The following is an 18003-nucleotide window of genomic DNA, read 5'->3' on the forward strand; positions in this document are numbered from 1 at the left end:
ATTTTTCACTGAAATTTAATCACTTCTGGTGCTAGTGCCGGATCCACAAGGGCCAATCTGACCTGCCCCTTGCTCTTGTTCGCTCTCCGATATGACATTGTCGAAGAATTAGTTTATTTAATTAGTTAAAACATTTAAGTTAATAGATGAATTTCAATAAATATTTTTTATACTATTTTCTAATGTATTTTTTAAAATGAAAAATTTTTCTCTTGAAATTTATACAAACACACCTACATCTTGTGTTTAATTTTATAAATTTAATTAGAAAAAATCAAGATAATATTAAAATTAACTTAAACTCTTGATCACTTAATTATTAAAACTATAATATCATACTAAAAAATTAATTTATTTTAAAAACTTAAACTGTTTTATATATACACATACAGATAATATAATGAAATGTATCAATATTAAAAAGTTGTTTAGAAACCCGATTCAAATAACATTATATATAAAAATAATTACAATTATTTTTTTATATTTTTAAATTATTTTAATATATTAATATTAAAAATAATTTTTTAAAATAATATTTCAATACATTCTCAAACAAAAACTATTTTAAAAAACTAGAGCAGCCACCGTATGTTTGAACAAACAGCCATCACAAGCCATCACTACGACTACTTACAGTCACTACTATTAATTAAATGATCACGTAAAGTTTTAATCCAGAGCCTGAACTTTAAATATTGCAGGTGGAGCTTGTGCACGAAAGACCCGTATCGTCTTCTTTATTTATATATATGTAAAGTTGTGTAGGTTTTAGCCACGAGCTTCTACCTATTAATTTGTTAAAGGAGACAATAGAATACCAGGAAAGGAAAGGTATTGTTCCACTAATCTTGTTTTCCTGTTATGCATAGTTGTTTTCTGCTGACTTTCAAAATAATTTGGAGTGTTCTCTTCTTAATTTCTTTCTGAGATTTATCCCATAATAAGTTAAAAATAAAAATAAAAATAAAATAAAGCTTAGTATGTTTTTGTAATAGCTTTAACTCATAGAATTTGTAAATATTTAGGCAATTTTAAACGAAATGATACAGATGAGTGGATAAAATATCATTTTTTCTGTATTTTATTGAGGAATAATCTCAATTTAGAATTTTAAAAATTTAGATAATGTCTAATAATATTTTTTATATTATTCTTAAACATCTTTATCCTGAAACTTGTATAATTTCATTACTAGTTTGCGTTTAATATTTAACTTCAATTGAAGAGAATATTAATTAATGAAATATGAATTTCCAACAATTACCAGACCCCCCGAGCCCTGCATTGATTGTAATTGTAAGCATAGCTCATTAAATGCTTTATTTAATTTTTATTATTATTAAGATTTGAATAATTATTTATATTCTCTATTGCAGAAGAAATCATAAACCTTGAAGGCTTTACTCGTTTGGAGGCACATGTGGACTGGAAGCTAGGGCAAAGGCTTTCCTGCACCAATAGAGTTACTCCAAACTTGAACGCCGAGGCAAACCTAGAAATAGCATATTGCTCAGTTTTCAGTGAGATCGATAGAGAGCAAGGGTTTGCTATACAATTTTATTTTATTTTTATTCTTATGGCGTCTATTTTCTTTGTTTTTTTTTTCAAAGTGGAAGATAGCAATTTTTTCAAGTAATACAAAACATTGTTATAGACTAGATCTAATATTGATCTATTATTTAATTTTTTAAACCTTTTTGTTCAAATTAAACTCCCATTATATATAGGCTATGATTTTAGAGTTTTTACAGAGTTCAAGCATATGTTTGTAAAACTTCCGTCGTATTTTGATCTCATCCCTCTGTTTTTTTAGTTTTTGTATATACCCTCCTTTGTATTAATTAGAAGCAGATAGACTAACGCATATTATTTTTTATCATGTGCGTTTTGACAGGGGGAGTTTTGCTCTAAATGGGACAAATGTAGTATATTTTTATTATGCTGGTGAGTTTGTGTTTTTTATAGGCAAATTAAATATAATGTTATATTGATGAATTCTAACATTCAAGATACTTAGTAATAATGTTGATGTATTGAATAATTGGTTGATCTCTTAGTTCAAATAATTTGATATATTCTTTCTAGTCAAGGTATATAATAACTTAATATAGAAAGTTTAGAGGGTTGGTAATTGATAGGAGACAATATCTAGTAAACTAATGTGACAAGTAACTATAGTAGTATTAGTTTGTGCCTAGTAAGTTAGGTGGTTTGTAAGTGATGCCTGATAAAAGATCCTTTTTAATAATCATAGAGATTCTTCAATGATAAAGTCAATAACTATATATACAGAGAAATTATAGTGATATTTTAAAGAGACAAATACTAAAAATATTAAGAATGAAGAGATTATCAACCTTGAATTTGAAAGATTTATGATGTATTTATATATTATGATTCTTGTTTTTTTTATGGAAAGAAGTGACTAAATTGCAACTTCACCCTTGTGATATTTTGAGTTTTAGAGCGTTGGGCTTGAGCAAGGTGTTCGAGCCTATTAAAAATGAAAAATAGATCCAAGGTTGCTGCCTAAATCCAAGTATGTTGGGTTTGGATTGCGCACCCCACCTAAAGAAATGTTAAGGTGTATGCTCAACACCTTAGTGCTGGGCAGCACAACCAACAAGGTGCTGAGGTGCATGCCCAGCAAGGTAAGGTGTGTCATGCCCATGCTGGGCATAACAACAAGCCTAGTATAGACTTACACCTAGTGTATGGGTATACATCTATACTTAGTGTATGGAATTAGGACCTTGCCCAAGCCCATATCCTTAAGATCCACGATAAACCCTTGATGAATTGGTAAGAGAACCTTAAACCTAACCTAAATAAAAGAAATTTCAAATCAACTCTTGACAAATTTGTGAGAGGCCTTTAAACATCATCTAAAGAATATATCAGTCCGATACTATACTAGAAATCTGCACATAATTATGTTCTAATAGTTAATTTTTGTATAAAAAATAGAATCACTCATGGATTTGTAATTAATAAATTGCCAATTAAGCCACTCTCAAAGGATGCAACAAGTTAGCAAAAGTTGAGTTTGAAACGACCTTCTTTTTTTATAACAAATTCAATTATTTCATTGATGATCACATATGAAATAAATTGTTGGTGCTTGAGGGTGACAGTTGCTTACTATGAAATGATTTTATTGTAAATCTAATAAAGACAGTCGTATCTAATGAATAATCATTTTCTCCTATGAAAAAAACAACTCTTAACAAAACTTGAAGGAAGATAAGTTAAGAATTATCCTAATTGTAAAGTTTGTTTCTTTTTTTTTTCTTATGAATAAACTAGTTTCTCTTTAGAGATTGACAATTAGTGTGTGTTTTATATTATGATACTTTTTAAAAATATTTTTATACTTGAAAATATATCAATTTTTTTGATATTTTCTTTTAATTTTTTAGATCAATTCATCAAAATGATATAAAAAAAACACTAGAAAATATTAATTTAATGTTTTTCAAGTGAAACACGCTGTTAAACTAACCCAATTGATTTTATCTAGAGAATTTATGAAAGGTTTTTCGAAATGATTTAGAGAATGTGTCTGTTCGAGACTCCACTGAAGATTTGTAAATAGGTTATAAAATTTAAAGATGCAATATTTTTATTTCAAAAATATATTTACATTTCCTCTAATGAATGTGAATCTTAAGGTGATCCAAATGCCAAGTATGAGGGAGATTTTTCAAAACATGTTATGAAATTGGTAGGTATTCGCCTTAGCTTCCCTAATAACCTTGAACGGGTAATCCCACTTTGATTCAAAGGGATAATAAATTCTTAGGATACGCTATGTGCTAATGGGTTGGTTATTTATGATTCTTTATTGAGCTTTCATTTATATTATAAGAATGATTTTGTTTGAAAAATCTATATTAGTTATCCATGTAATGGTAAGGGGATCGATGTCGTAGCAATCATCCTCTTCCACCCGTATATGATTTTTCATGACTTGCATCAACTTAAGCAATCTTTTTTGGGTAAGGCATAAAGCTTTTCTAAAAAGTATGTTTCTTTACCAAGATGATTGGGTCACATTTGAAACTATCATATTGATTAGGTCATATTATATCAACTTTCAACCAATTAAATTGAAACTCAACCTATGCAAATGATAGGTTGACTTGTTGGGATAAACTATGTTTAATAATACTGCTAAAATATTTCTCACGTTGACACGTAGGCTATGTATTAGTCTTATTTTTTTTAATGCATTTGCATCAAAATTATAAAAACATTAATTTTTTTATTAATTTAAAGTTGCTTTTATGTCATTGTCTAAAAATCAAATATCCTAGTAAAAACAAATGTTGTTATTAGAGGGTTGTTTATAAGATGAAGGGGTTTTAATAAGAGAATGCTTATTTTATCCTTAATTCAAATCATATAATTTTTTTCTTATTTTTATTGAATAAAGAACATAGAACATAAAAGTTATATTTTTTTATTAATAAAAAAGAAGGAATTATGCTAGCTAATTGTTTTATTTCAATAGAATTAAAATTTATATTTTTTTCTTAAAAATATATTTACATATAATTAAACAAAAAAAATATTGAATGGTTTTCCACGACATGAAATCATATATTTTAATTTGCATCTATTTTTTAACTTTTTGATTTAGTATTTGGTTTTAATTAAAAAATCTTTTTAATATTCATTTCACATGTAATAATATAATAATTGATGTATTTTATTAAATAAAGCCATCAATTTTTTAGTTTATAATTAAACTTTTTCTTGATGTTAAAAAAACATTGGCAACGCTTTGCATTAAAATTTTTAGTTTCCTTTGTATTTCCAATAGAAGAAAGGAATAAAAAGGTATTTTTATTTGTAAAACTCTCACACAGTAAAAGCTTTTTTAAGTGATCATATCACATCTTTTTTTTATACTCCTCCCATCTCAAAAAAAAAATTGTTGAAAGTTTTTTTTTCATATATATATATAATTTCCATTATAAATAATAATTTTATTTATTTAGGTTCTGTTTAGTATGGCTTTCGCAATTGATTTAAGTTAATTTTAAATTTTAAATTTATAGAAAAGTCATAAATATGTTAGGCTATGAATAACTTTTGATTAAAATAAAAAGATGTTATAAAATTTAGATAAAATCTTGATTTAATCAGAAGTTAAAATTTTTAAATTTTAATTTATAGATTCTAATTTATATTAAGGTTTATGGGATTCATTTTTTACTAAATATACTTTCAAATTTAAATTATTTTAATCATAAGTTATTTATAAAAAATCACTTTTCATAAGTTATAGTACTTTTTAATAATTTTAGTAAAGATGTTCCTCTTTGTAACATATATTTTTAAATTTAGTATGTGGTTTTCACATCATATTATATAAAAACATTTTGAGGCTACATAATTTAATTTAATCTAATATTTATGCTATAAAATATTTTAAAAAAAAATGCAACTTATTTTTGTTTAAAGTTTATAATATTTTTTTCTTAAACAAATTCAAAATTTTATCTAAAAGTTCATTTAAAATTCTTATATCTATTTCACTGACTTCAAGATTGAACAAAGAGAATTTTGACTAATTTCTTTTCAGAGGAGCAAGATTGAACAAAATTGAGTTATTAATTACTTTGTAATTGATACATTAGGATTGAGGTTTTATGCAATTAAGATCAGTCCTTTAAATGCTCTCAACGTTGTGATATTTTGAGTTGTAGAGCGTTGGGCTTAAGCAAAGTGTCTGAGCCTATTAAAGATGAAAAATAGATCCAAGGTTGCTGCCTAGATCTAAGTATGTTAGGCTTGGGTTGCGCACCCCCACCTAAAGAAGTGTTAACCTAAAGAAGTGTTAAGGTGCTGGACAACACAACCAATAAGGTGTTAAGGTACATGCCCAGCAAGGTAAGGTGTGTCATGCTCATGTTGGGCATAACAACAAGCCTAGTATAGACTTACACCTAGTGTATGGGTATACACCTATACTTAGTGTATGGAATTAGGACCTTGCCCAAGTCTATATCCTTAAGATCCACGATAAACCTTTGATGAATTGGTAAGAGATTCTTAAACCTAACCTAAAGAAAAGAAATTTCAAATCAACTCTTGACAAATTTGTGAGAAGCCTTTAGACATCATTTAAAGAATGTGTTAGTCTGATACTATACTAGAAATCTGCACATAATTATGTTCTAACATAATTAATTTTTGTATATAAAAAATAGATTCACTAATGGATTTGTAATTAATAAATTGCCAATTAAGCCACTCTCAAAAGATGCAACAAGTTAGCAAAAGTTGAGTTTGAAGTGGTCTTTTTTTTTATAACAAATTCAATTATTTCATTGATGATTACATATGAAATAAATTGTTGGTGCTTAAGGGTGACATTTGCTTACTATGAAATTATTCTATTGTAAATCTAATAAAGACAGTTGTATCTAATGAATAATCATTTTCTCCTATTAAAAAAACAACTCATAACAAAACTTGAAGGAAGATAAGTTAAGAATTATCCTAATTGTAAAGTTTGTTTCTTTTTTTTTTCTTATGAATAAACTAGTTTCTCTTTTAGAGATTGACAATTAGTGTGTGTTTTGTATTATGATACTTTTTAAAAATATTTTTATACTTGAAAATATATCAATTTTTTTAAGATTTTCTTTTAATTTTTTAGATCAATTCATCAAAATGATATAAAAAAAACACTAGAAAATATTAATTTAATGTTTTTCAAGTGAAACACGCTGTTAAACTAACCCAATTGATTTTATCTAGAGAATTTATGAAAGGTTTTTCGAAATGATTTAGAGAATGTGTCTGTTCGAGACTCCACTGAAGATTTGTAAATAGGTTATAAAATTTAAAGATGCAATATTTTTATTTCAAAAATATATTTACATTTTCTCTAATGAATGTGAATCTTAAGGTGATCCAAATACCAAGTATAAGGAAGATTTTTCAAAACATGTTATGAAGTTGGTAGATATTTGCCTTAGCTTCTCTAATAACTTTGAACGGGTAATCCCACTTTGATTCAAAGGGATAATAAATTCTTAGGATACGCCATGTGCTCATGGGTTGGTTATTTATGATTCTTTATTGAGCTTTCATTTATATTATAAGAATGATTTTGTTTGAAAAATCTATATTAGTTATCCATGTAATGGTAAGGGGATCGATGTCGTAGCAATCATCCTCTTCCACCCGTATATGATTTTTCATGACTTGCATCAACTTAAGCAATCTTTTTTGGGTAAGGCATAAAGCTTTTCTAAAAAGTATGTTTCTTTACCAAGATGATTGGGTCACATTTGAAACTATCATATTGATTAGGTCATATTATATCAACTTTCAACCAATTAAATTGAAACTCAACCTATGCAAATGATAGAGTTTTCAGGTTGATTTGTTGGGATAAACTATGTTTAATAACATTGCTAAAATATTTCTCACTTTGACACGTAGGCTATGTATTAGTCTTAGTTTTTTTTAATGCATTTACATCAAAATTATAAAAAACATTAAATTTTTTTATTAATTTAAAGTTGCTTTTATGTTATTGTCTAAAAATCAAATATCCTAGTAAAAAAAAATGATGTTATTAAAGGGTTGTTTATAAGATGAAGGGGTTTTAATAAGAGAATGCTTATTTTATCCTTAATTCAAATCATATAATTTTTTTTCTTATTTTTATTGAATAAAGAACATAGAACATAAAAGTTATATTTTTTTATTAATAAAAAAGAAGGAATTATGCTAGCTAATTGTTTTATTTCAATAGAATTAAAATTGCTATTTTTTGTTAAAAATATATTTACATATAATTAAAAACAAATATTGAATGGTTTTCCACAACATGAAATCATATATTTTAACTTACATCTATTTTTTAACTTTTTGATTTAGTATTCGGTTTTAATTAAAAACTCTTTTTAATATTCATTTCACATGTAATAATATAATAATTGATGTATTTTATTAAACAAAGCCATCAATTTTTTAGTTTATAATTAAACTTTTTCTTGATGTTAAAAAAACATTGGCAACGCTTTGCATTAAAATTTTTAGTTTCCTTTGTATTTCCAATAGAAGAAAGGAATAAAAAGGTATTTTTATTTGTAAAACTCTCACACAGTAAAAGCTTTTTTAAGTGATCATATCACATCTTTTTTTTATACTCCTCCCATCTCAAAAAAAAAATTGTTGAAAGTTTTTTTTTCATATATATATATAATTTCCATTATAAATAATAATTTTATTTATTTAGGTTCTGTTTAGTATGGCTTTCGCAATTGATTTAAGTTAATTTTAAATTTTAAATTTATAGAAAAGTCATAAATATGTTAGGCTATGAATAACTTTTGATTAAAATAAAAAGATGTTATAAAATTTAGATAAAATCTTGATTTAATCAGAAATTAAAATTTTTAAATTTTAATTTATAGATTCTAATTTATACTAAATATCTTCTCTAATTTAGTAAAATTTATGGGATTCATTTTTTACTAAATATACTTTCAAATTTAAATTATTTTAATCATAAGTTATTTATAAAAAATCACTTTTCATAAGTTATAGTACTTTTTAATAATTTTAGTAAAGATGTTCCTCTTTGTAACATATATTTTTAAATTTAGTATGTGGTTTTCACATCATATTATATAAAAACATTTTGAGGCTACATAATTTAATTTAATCTAATATTTATGCTATAAAATATTTTAAAAAAAAATGCAACTTATTTTTGTTTAAAGTTTATAATATTTTTTTCTTAAACAAATTCAAAATTTTATCTAAAAGTTCATTTAAAATTCTTATATCTATTTCACTGACTTCAAGATTGAACAAAGAGAATTTTGACTAATTTCTTTTCAGAGGAGCAAGATTGAACAAAATTGAGTTATTAATTACTTTGTAATTGATACATTAGGATTAGGGTTTTATGTAATTGAGATCGTTTTATGCAATTGAGATCGATCCTTTAAATGCTCTCACATGTTTATGTTCATACGATCGTAAGTCATAACTTGGGTTTAAGACACCCTGGTAGCTTAAGCCTTAAGATATACAATTTATGTTAGGCTTGGGAGAGACTTTGTGGTTCAATTCTTTCTAGGCATACAACAATCAAGTTAAACTTAGAGATGCCATTTACATTATGCAAACCCTAGGCTTGTCCTTTATATCTGAACACATCATATTGTACCCATCACCAATCAAAGAGATAAAATGCACACTCATTAAAAAAAACACACACCCTAAAACACATATCAATCTAAGAATTAGGATAACATTTATCATCAACTGTATATAACCTATTATAGAGATAAATTTTGTATCGATTTGTTGTCACTACTAGATCTTTATCCCTAAGTAATATAAAATTATAGTTGACAAATACATTAATCATTTTACCTTTATATTGATACATCTATGTATGTTTGAGGTTATACAAATAACCTTCAACCCTAAAATAAGATTATCTTCTTTCTCTTATTCAATCCTAAACATTTATTTGTAACTAAAGTTATATAATTATAACCTTACAAGGTCTTTCTCTCTAACCTAAATTGACTTAAACATTGAAATTTTTTTCAACCCATATAAAATATTAGTTTATAGGTTTTATAGTTGTCCAAGTCCAATTTCATAATACTTTTAGCCCTTTATAGTCTTGAAAAAGCTACAAGTTATACCATATGATACTAAATAGATATTTATGTTATGATCTAACTCTTAGTCTTCAAAAAACAAAATATGAAATTTGCCCCCATCAGATCTAGAAAACCCATAGTAGAGGTTTTAATAACCTTATTAATGGTACTATTTATAAGGATTCTTTGAACAAAAAGCCACACTTTTTATTATATTTTAAAATTTAAGGTTTTTTTTTTCTGTGACTAATAATTAAGAAACATTAAGGGTTGAAAAATTCATTAATCTTTCAATCACCAATGCTGACCAATTCTTTTATGTCTCTAGTAATGAGATCAATAAGTGAAGATGTTAATTGAAGCCCTTGTGACAACTTAAAAATGATTAAAAACCATTAAATACATGCAAATAAATCTTTTTTTTATGAAAAAGAAAGACAAAACAACATGGTAGAAAGTAAAAGGGAGTGTTGTCATCCTCATAACCCTCACAAAAATCACTGATGTCATAATGAGAGGCACCCTATAAGTGTAAACTCAAGATATAATAGGGAAAAGTATACAATCACAACCATAAGAGGAGTCATCATTAATACCATATTTCCTTAAGGTATAATTGTAAAACCCTAAATAGTAATGACCTTTCCATTTGTGAGTTATGTCCTAGACATGTCTACTAAAGATTTTATCTCTATTAAATGAATTTGAATTGTTATAGTGACTTAACATACCCTCAAGAGTAAAGTAAAATTTGCATAATAGTTTAGATTTGATCATTCAAATTACTAATCCCATGTATAAAACCATACCTATAATATTTTTCATGATAAGTAGAAAAGATAATTCGTTAGTTTGTCACCCTTCTTTGAAATGAGATAGTCTTTCAAAGGATTAGCCCAAACTTAGGACAATAACTTAAACCTTAACTTTGTCATTAGATTTGATGACCTTTTCTTAAAGCTCATTTCTTGATTCAGCAATAATATCCAAATAATTATTTTTACAAAACTCTTTAATATCTCTTAGAAAAAGAATGAGAGTATTAAAGCTTACCTCAACAAATTGAATGAAGAGATGTTGAAGGTAAATAACTTATTAGAGCTGGTTATATTGAGGACCTTAATCAATATGGTCCATAAACAAGTCTTATATAAAGAGTTATATACACTTCTAGAAAACAAACTCTTAAAATCAAGAAAGTAATGAAAAATTACATTTGGATTGAAGAAATAAGTGTGATGAGGAAATATTTCCACAAATAAAAGGGTTAATGGCCTAAAAAAAGTTAGTCTCCCAGCAACGTTTATACACATAATAGAGATCCAAAAAGGTTCTTTCATTATTATCTTATCTTTCTAGAACTTTAAATGATAATTAAATATCATTCAAATAAAAATCTACAAAGCGATCCAAAAACAAAGTAGTACAAGGGCACCATCCTAATTATATGGTGGATTTCCCTGACCCTAAAGATATATATATTTTTATGCCATACACGTCATAAAAACTAAGGGGAAAATTGATAGCCCCTAGGTTATTGATTAGTACTTAAAAGTGCATGGACCCTACGTTATATACACCTTATATCAGGTTTATAAATGCTCTCATGTTTTTCATTCTATAATGAAATTTTAAATATTATTATGGATCCCAATGCTTACCTAAGTAAGATAAGCCTAGACTAAACCTATATGAACATAAGTCACAGTTTAGGCCTGGACACAAAGAATACCTGGTGTCCTAATACTTATCAAGGCATATAAATTTTGATTTAGGTTTGAAGAGGCTTTGGTGGTATACAAACTTTGATTTAGGCTAAAAAAACTTTGGTGTCCTAACTTTAAAGCGCAACCTCAAATTGGATAAGATGTCACTCAAAATATGTAAATCTTAAGCATATCCTTCACACCCATACATATCATTCTTTGGAAAACTTGATCCATTCACCACCAATAAAGGTAAATACACATGTATTAAATGAGAGCATGCCATCTAGACACATATCACTTTAGGGATTGGTCCAATACTCATTATCAACTAGATATAGTCCATACAACCTAAAATAAGGGTAGTTTGTGGAGTGGCTTGTTGTCAATACTAGGCCTTTGTCCTTAAATAATTTGAAACTATAGGTGACATGTATATTTACCATATTAAGTTTGTATAAACAAATTTATATGAGTTTAAGGCTATATAAAAAATCTTGAACCCTGGATAAGATAATCTCCTTTCTATTGTTCAACCCTAAACACTACTTTGTAACTAAACACCTATACTCATAATCTTACAAGGTCATTCTATCTAATCTAAACTAACTTATACATTATAGAGTCTCCAAACTCACAAGAGAACTTGTTTTATAGGTCTTGTAATTTTTCAAGCCCAACTCCTTAATCATTTCAACCTTCTTCAATCTTAAAAGATTATTTATAGCAGAAGTTTTCAATAACCTTATAAGGATACAAGCAACCTTGTTGAAAAATTATATAGAACACTATTAGTAAGTATAAAAGTTAATGTTAAGAGTAAATTGGAAATCTTGTATATTACCAATTCTGAACATAAAAATATTGATTTTGATGTCAATGAATTCCATTTAATGAGAGAAGCTTAGTTTGGATGTTTTTTGCCCTTCAACTTGTGTGAGATGGTAAATCCAAGCTCAAGGAGTTTTTTGATTTTATGGGTTATTTAAGGGTATTGATGGGTTTGTCAAGTTGGTTTGATGTTTTCTAGGTGTTTTGGATTCAAAATGAATTGGAAATCGAGTTTTGTTTTTGTTTTTTGCTTGCTAAAACAAAAACCTTGGCCCAAATTCCTAATGACCTTCCAATCACTTATATATATTCTTTTTAAAAAAAAATAAGAAACAAACAATATATTATTTGCTCTTAATAAACAAAATAAAATAAATTCAGCCCAAACAAGTAGACTTAGACTAAAAAACCCACCTCCTAGGCCACCTAGGCTAGACCCGAGTGCTTAAGTTTCTTTCTTCTCTTTTTTTCATTGTGTGGCATAAATATGAGTAGTGAGATTTTTATATAAAAAATATAGGTAAGCTTGCATATATATTTATATTTTTCCATGAATATAGGCAAACTCATGATTATATATTTTTATATCTTTTTTTATTTTTTATAAAATTATTTATCCCAAAATAAATTGTTGATAAATAGCTAATAAGGTTTAAATTAAAAAAAATACAAAGTTATTAGTATCTAAAGCTAACGTTAAGCTAGTTTCTCCAAACTCGAGTATGTTTACTTAAATATAATTTTAAACAAAAAAAATAAAAACAAAAATAAAAACCAAGGCTATTGTGTATAGGTAGAATAATCAACTGAGAAAAGTACAAAAAAGATTTATTCTTAAAAGATAAATGGTTAGTAAGTTATATAGTTATATGATGTTTTTTTTATAAAAAAAAATCAATAAATTTGTATTCTAAAAAATTATATCATATTTAGTGGTCTCCTAACAATACCATCTTTGATCATATATTTAATAGATTACCATTGAAGTGTTTTTTCATTCATCGTTTTCTTCTCCTTGTTTTTTTTTAGGTTTTTTTTAAATAAGTTTTTAAATGTCTAATTCTTCTCATTTATAAAATAGTTTATAATCATAATGATTTTTCTAAATTGCAGTCATTATAAATCTTATGTAAAATATATTTTCAATTATAAAGGTAGAAATATTTTCTATATATGAGAATATATTTCTACCTTTATAATTGTAATTATATATATATTGAATAAGTTTAATGACAGTTAGCATAATGAGGTGCTCTAACCATTTTCTTTTTAACAATTAACAAGAGCAAAACTGTACAATTATTACTCTTTTATTTTCTAAATAAAAATCCAAAAAAAATAACATAGGCTAAAAGGGAAAAAAATCATAGATAAAAATAGATTACATTCTAAAACTTGGTGAAATTTAAAAAAAAAAATAAAGAAAAAGATAAATACAAAATTCTCAAATACAGTTGTAGAAGATTATAGAAAATATAAAGTATGAACTTCTTTGAAAGAGAAACTTGGAGCTGGATTTATTTGTTATAAAGTTTTTATAGAACTTAGTAGTTGTTTTGTTTAATGAATAAAAAGATAATTCAAAATGTTGTTCATCTAGCATGAATGATTCAATGTTTATGATATAATTTCCATATGTGTGTGTGTGTGTATATATATATATATATGTATATGTATGTATGTATTCAAAAAAGATCCATAAAATACTTATAAATAAAGTAACATGATTTTTTCCCCCATAAAATTGAGATATAAATATAAAATTAGAGGGAAAAAACACGTTTTTTTCACGTATAAATATAAGTTATTAGTACATTAAGATCTTATATTGTTTTCATGACTATACGGTAAAATAAAAAATAATTTAAAAAACTCAAAACCCATGAGCAAATAAATGCAAGGTCCATAATATATTGCTAACCCGAAACAGGGAGGAGAGTTCGTCTTCTACCCCGGCTTGGAAAGGGACTTGTCGAGGCGGAGCTTCCTGGACACACGTAATTCTAAGTCATCAAGTGAGCTTTGTCCTTGTAATAATCAAACAAGATCAGTTATTGGCTCTCCACGTGGGCCGGTGGTCTCCCTATCTTGTATTCCTATGCTCTGGCAACCATCACGTGTTACTCACACAACGCTACTCGCCCAGTTAAGGCAGGGCGTCAGATTGCGGTCTTTTTAATTTTAAAATATTTTTTTAATTTTAATATATCTAAATAATTTAAAATTATAAAAAATAATTTAAAATAAAAAAAATTAATCAAAAATGTTTTTTGAATACAAAAATAAACACATTTCAATCCTAATAGGTACGAGCTCAGATTGAAAGCTCATGTCATATGATACACAGAACAATGCTCAAAAAATAAAATTAATATTTTGATACTTTAAATTTAAAACATGAACATAAACAAGCAAAAGTATCAAAGGAAGTAAAAAAAAATTTTTTTTTTAAAAAAGGTGTCTAATCTTATAATTATCAAAGGTTTAAGCATTGTTTGATATTGCGGTTTGAATTGTTTTTTTATTTTATTTTTATTTTTAAATTTTTAAATTAATATTTTTTAGTTTTTTATTATTATTTTCGTGTTTATATATATAAAAAGAGTCACTCTTTATGATAACCTATCTAAAAGGATAGACAGGATGGAGATGTGAGATGATTTAAATATAAATATAAATAGCAAGTTATCATCAAATTTTTATCTTAGGTACAATCATTGCTTTCTTTGCTTCAACTTCATAAGATGTGAGATGTTACATTTTATTATTCAGTTTAATGCTAGTTATTAATTTTGCAGATTAATTTAGGTTAATTAAAATTAATTTAAAATTAATTTGTTTAAAGTTTTTATTTTTTTTTAAATAAAAATAATATATTTTAAAAAATAAAAATTAAATTAAGTTTTATCCGTGTTGAGTTAATTTACTCAGTTGATTTAGTTTAATTGAATTAATTTTCACCTAATTTAGCATGAAATTCTATAGTTCTAAATTGATAGATAATTAGATTGACCAATCATGCTAGATTAAGTTTAACAATATTTTAAAAAAATATTATTTTGATATATTTCTCTCTATGATAACCTATCCAAAAGGATAGGCCGGATGGACATGTGAGATGATTTAAATATAAATATAAATAGCAAGTTATCATCAAATTTTTATCTTAGGTACAATCATTGCTTTCTTTGCTTCAACTTCATAAGATGTGAGATGTTACATTTTATTATTCAGTTTAATGCTAGTTATTAATTTTGCAGATTAATTTAGGTTAATTAAAATTAATTTAAAATTAATTTGTTTAAAGTTTTTATTTTTTTAAATAAAAATAATATATTTTAAAAATAAAAGTTAAACTAGGTTTCATCCGTGTCGAGTTAATTTACTGAATTAATTTAGTTTAATTGAATTAATTTTTACCTAATTTAGTATGAAATTCTATACAAGCCAAGTTCTAAATTGATAAATAATTAAATTGACCAATCATGCTAGATTAAGTTTAATAAAAATTTTAAAAAATATTATTTTGATATATTTTTAAATAAAAAAAATTTCAAAAAACAACTTTTACTATATATTCAAACATGTACTTATATCTAGTTACTTTTTATGTTTTAAGAATATTTTTTAAAAAAATAATTTTTTTATATTTCATATTAATTTTTTAATGTTTTTAAATTGTTTAAATATAAAAATATTAAAAATAAAACTAAAAATATATATTTTAAAAAACAACGATTATGACGTTAAAAACAACCTCCAAATATATTCCAAACAACAATTATCACGTTAAAAACAACCTCCAAATATATTCCAACCGCGCATTGGATGGATGTAGTGAAGGACCACGAAAAGCAAATGTGAAGTACTGAAGCACTTAGGACGGTCGACAGAGGGTTAAATTCCAAAAGGACAGCACGTCCGATGATTCGGCCATGTACTTGTTGTAGCCCTGGTCGCACTACAAACCCTACACTCTGTGTTAGGGCAAATTTTGATCTTAAGAAACCCCAAAAGCCAAACCGTGTCATTTATCAAATCATGTCCTGTTTGCGAGAGGAAGGCTTCCACGGCTTCATGGGGGCCGCCTCCTCACATTGTGGCTGTCTCTGGTCTTCCAGTTCTCACCCTCAAAAGCACTGTGCTCTTTACTTTTCCAAACCGTTAAAAGTCTCAAGCTTTGATCTCCAGCAACCAGACACTTGAAGACTTGGATTCACATTTGTATCCAAGAACCTCGCCTCTTTCTCCTCTTGAAACCAAAATGTATACATTGATGTTTTATGTTTTCGCATGGTTGTTTTCGTTTGTTTGTTGATATTAAAAATAAATTTATAAAAATAAAAATAAAATTATTTTAATATATTTTTAAATAAAAATATTTATTATCTAAATATTCTCATAATAATTTTAAGTAATATTAGAGGACAGGCATGTGACTAGCATATGCAAGGAGACAAGCAAGCATTAAACATCTATGCCCCATATATCGACCACTAGGGAAACATCCATGCTCCCCTCCCATACTGTGGCTCCATAGTTGACTGGTCACTCGAGGAGAGGAATAACACCCTCAAACTTTTTTGTTTCTGGAACCCAAAGACAAAAAGAAGAATCAAGAAATTGCTCACAATCAATGAATTTGGGCTCGACCTGGTAAATAATGAATTCATCAAATTGAAATCATAGAATTGAGGACAAATTATTCTACCAATTATATGGTTACCCTTTTGTGTTTCTTAATGGATCTCACCCAAAACATAGGTCGTCATCCCATTTAAAGATCGACCCAGAAAAAGATCTAGATCACTGGATTATCAAGTTAGTTATTTTTATTAAAATAATATAGTTTTAATTTTTTTTCTAAAAATAAAAAAATCTTTAATATTAATCTACTAAAATTTTAAACGAATCAAGTCAACTAAATTTTACAATATCAATATTTGTTCTAGTTCAACTAAAATTCAACTCGGAAAATACTTAGATCTCATATTTTTCTTTTTCTTTTTTGTCTCATCAAATCTGGCCCATATGGGTTAAACCAGCAAACCCTAATCCATCTTAAACTACCCTTCCACAAGACAATACAAACAACGAAGTTAACAGAACAGAACAGCTAGTTGAAAGTAAGGGGTATCAAAAACATAGCAGTTGTCGTCTTTTAGGTAGTCATGTGATCCACCTGAACTGATCAATGCTATTTAGACTAAAACAGCTGAAAGATGAGCTTTAAAAGCATAGCAATGTCAAGTAGGCTCTGCATCTCATTATGATCTTCAATCTTTCAGAACTGACAGCTTTTGAATCATTGTCTCAATTAATTTGAGATTTGTCCATGAGCAATTAATGGCATGATGTTTCCAGAATATCTTAATGGACATGACAAAGATCCAACAGAGACACAATATCAACTCCAAAGCATCAGTAAAACATATCCTTTTCATTACTAGTTACAACGTAAGACATGCACCGGAGCTTCGTATATGATGGGGTACATTCATCAATCAATACATACATGATGCTACCTATTTCTATTGCACATGGAAACTGCGAAAGAGTAATGAAACAAAGAGAGACGTGGAGAGCGCAGCTGGAATTGTTATCTAGTGACAATCTTGCACTGCAGAACACTTTTTTTTCCGAGCAATGCTATGCGAAGTATAAACAACCAAATTTTACAAGAATTTTCAGACAAATTGATGAGCGAGAGAGTTTTTCATTGTCAGAACAAGCCATCAAAGTTTCAAGACACCACTTAGCTCTTGTCCATCTATATTTAACAGGTTTTACGATTAGTGTGTTTGTGAATAATA

The sequence above is a fragment of the Populus euphratica genome, unplaced genomic scaffold, assembly GCF_000495115.2.
Source record: "Populus euphratica unplaced genomic scaffold, PopEup_1.0 scaffold102.1, whole genome shotgun sequence".
Lineage (NCBI taxonomy): Eukaryota > Viridiplantae > Streptophyta > Magnoliopsida > Malpighiales > Salicaceae > Populus > Populus euphratica.